The sequence below is a fragment of the Capricornis sumatraensis genome, chromosome 1 (genome assembly GCF_032405125.1).
Source record: "Capricornis sumatraensis isolate serow.1 chromosome 1, serow.2, whole genome shotgun sequence".
Taxonomy (NCBI): Eukaryota; Metazoa; Chordata; class Mammalia; order Artiodactyla; family Bovidae; genus Capricornis; species Capricornis sumatraensis.
The window spans coordinates 106,212,621-106,216,221 of NC_091069.1; the positions used below are offsets into that span (position 1 = coordinate 106,212,621).

Here is a 3,601-nt window from a genome sequence, read left to right on the forward strand (position 1 = left end):
AATGTTCTTTTGATGAATTTGTGAGGGAGAAATTGGTCTCCCCATCCTATTCCTCCACCATCTTAGGACCGCCCTCCTCTCCATTGTCTATGTTTTAATTCTATTTGTGGAAATTCCTTTCATCCGGAAAAAAGATGGTGGTGAATTGTTTATATTTAATGAGCACTTTAATTTAAGAATGATATTTATCTTAAAACTCCCCAGATAAGGGAGATTAACAGCCTAAGAATTATTTAATCATTATATTAATATAGAGCCTTGTTCTTTCCCCTCACCCTTTACATTATTTGATTTTTTTTTTGTACAATGATGCTACCTGAAAAAGAAATTGAGACATGTGGGTCTCAAAGTCACAATAATTTGTTCAGAGAGTATTATGAATATTTAAAAGTGTACTCCAATATCTGAAATAGTGCATAACACATAGTAAATATTCTGTAAATTTATTGGAAGGATGAATGAATGGATAATTGAATGAATCTTCTTTCTTTATAAAAAGTTTAAGCACTTAAACATATCCACACTATAACCAATAAAGTATTTTATATTTGTGATTAAGTAAAAGGATGGGTAAAAATACTTCCCATCCTTGATCACGATAAAGCAGGAATTAGGAGTAAAACTTCTTATTTCTACTTTTGCCAATGGTTCTGAGGACTTGTTCTTACAATTTACTATGATTTTCTTCTGTGTTTTTAACTGTGTAAATTTTTTTTATTAGTATTGCCTTATTGGATCCTCACAAGAACCTTATCAATAGTCGTTTTAACTATATTCAGTTGCAGAGATAGCATCCAAGCCTTAGATTTTTAAGTTGCTCTTCCCCATCACATAATACAACTAAGTGAGTGAAGTCGCTCAGTCGTGTCCAACTCTTTGTGACTCCATGGACTGCAGCCTACCAGGCTCCTCCATCCATGAAATTTCCCAGGTAAGAGTACTGGAGTGGGTTGCCATTTCCTTCTCCAGGAGAGCTTCCCAACCCAGGAATCGAACCTGAGTGTCCTGCATTGCAGGCAGATGCTTTACCATCTGAGCCACCAGGGAAGCCCTATCATCAATACCTAAGGGCTAATATCGGCAATAATTAATCATACTCCTTTGCCAAAACTCACGTTAGTGTGTTAATGTTATAGATGGGTTTAAATTTGAATAAGGAAAGATATCTCTTTTATTCAGCAGAGCTTTTTACATAGGCTTTCCTAGATGAGGGACTTCCCTGGTGGCTCAGATGGTAAAGAGTCTGTTTACAATGCGGGAGACCCAGGTTCGATCCCTGGCTTGGGAAGATCCCCTGGAGAAGGAAATGGCAATCCACTCCAGGACTATTGCCTGGAAAATCCCATGGACAAGAGGAGCCTGGTAGACTACAGTCCATGGGGTTGCAAAGAGTCGGACACAACTGAGCGACTTCACTTCGTAGATGCTGATAGCACATCAATGAACAAAAGAAAAAAAAAATCCCTGCATCACAGCTTATAGTCTATGATAAAAGGCAGACAAAATAACAATAATATTGATTACATAAAAAGCAATAATAAGTAATTTATATGATATATCAGAAATTTATGAGTTCTCTAAAAGTAAAAGAGTAGATAGGGAAGGGATCCTTGAAATCCAGGATGGGATTTGCTATTTATAAACCTGTGCTACAGGAACCGCTACAGTGAAAGTTCTGTGATTGTTCTGGTCTCTTCTATTCCTGTGTCCTGATTTTCATCAGTCACTAAAATCAACATCGTAAATATAAACTTCTTTTCATCTGGGATAGCTTGAGTAAGCTCCTGTTTCTAATCTGTAAGATATTTTATTTCTTTCCTCCACAAGAATTTTATAAACCATCAAATGAGTAGCAAGTGAACTGATCAGTAATGGCTCTCTTTTTCAAAAAAAAAAAAAAAAGAAAATATATTCCAATATGCATAAAATTAAATCATTTTTAAATTTACATATAAGGAAACGGAGTTGCCATATTAGAGTTCATAAGTGATTTGAGAGAAAGCATTATGTCCCAGGCTCCATGTTAATGGTCTTTTATTGGATGACCTGTCTCCCACATTCCTGGCATATTGTTTACCTGCTGAGCTACCAGGGAAGCCCAAGAATACTCGAGTGGGTAGCCTATCCCTTCTCCAGTGGATCATCCTAACTCAGGAATTGAACCTGGTTCTCTAGGCTTACAGGTGGATTCTTTACCAGCTGAGCTACCAGGGAAGCATTGGATGACTTACCACCTGCCAAAAAAGTTTGACACAGTTTTTGTCTTAGAAAGTTTGACAACCTTTACACTTACTTTAAAATTTTCTAAAAGTTTAACATTTTATTTTTCATTAGAAAAGTCCAAAGATGTGAATGTCAGTGCAAGCAAGCTCCAGCAGTGGGTATAAGTCACACATGAAGTGATCAATGACGTTGGGGCCACAGAAAGGCAGCTGGAAAGTTAAGAGAATCTGTATCATGGGATGAATGAAGCCCCCTGTCCAGGCTACCGCCATCAGAAGGACACAGAATCTGCGGTTCATGATAGAAGAATAATGCAAGGGCTTGCTGATGGTCACATAGTGGTCATAAGCCATGGCACTGAGGACAATCACCTCCACTCCAGCAAAGAAGTGTTCAGCAAAGAGCTGGGTCATGCAGCCTTCGAAGGAAATGGTTTTCCTTTCATGGAGAGAGTCCACAATCATCTTTGGGCAATGACAGAGGGGAAGCATGCATCCGGGAAGGACAGAAAAGCCAGGAAGAAGTATATGGGGGAGCCCTAGAGTGCTGGGCTGCTACTGATGGTCACCACAATTAGAAAGTTGCCCCTGGCAGTTGCAATGTTAATGAACAAGAATACAACAAATATTGTTTCTGCACATTTGGACTCTGTGAGAGCCCCAAGAGTACAAACTCAGTTACAAAGTTGTGGTTTTGCATGATTTCCAAGGAAAAGATGAAAGCCACCACCGTGAATATGTAGCATCTACAATGATGAGAAAGAAAAATTTGTCTCAGACAAGTATGTACTACTATTATGATCGTTGACAAGTTGGTGCATGTATATGAAAAATTATCTTACGTGCTAATGATCTTCATGTCAGTGAGAACACAAAATTAGAAATTTGTTGAATGTGGTATGGGATGTCAGGAAGAGTTGTGACACATATAAACTATTAAATACTTTAAGATGTCACAGCTTCGATATAGGGGAAGGGAAAGGATCCAGTTGTGGTGGAGATAAGAAACCTTTTTTTATCTCAACTGCCAACTCTGACCCCGTAGTAATATTTTCCTGGCATCAATTGTTAGAAAGATTCTGAAGCCACATCAAAGTTCTGAGGAAAGGAGGAGGGCAGTTTATTAGTCATGCCTGCCACGTCTACAGATAGAAGAAGAAATGTGACAAAGCTTAAAGAGGTGCTCGAAAATCAGGACTAATCCCCAAATTATGTCTTTAAAAATCTGAACTCAATGGAGCCTTTAAGATTAATCCAATCATTCTTCATAAAAAAAAATTCTCATTGGGAAAGCACGTTGCTGCAAACTAAACATTCATAACAAGTATGTATGTATTAAGTTGGTATTTTTCCTAATTCATCATTTAAAAACAAGAATG

At 37.8% G+C, this 3,601-nt stretch overlaps 1 pseudogene; it reads right to left on the reverse strand.

The window, feature by feature from the left end:
* Positions 1–2,330: 2,330 nt before the first annotated feature.
* LOC138075622 (olfactory receptor 4C15-like) lies at positions 2,331–2,922 on the reverse strand (annotated as a pseudogene).
* Positions 2,923–3,601: the final 679 nt, after the last annotated feature.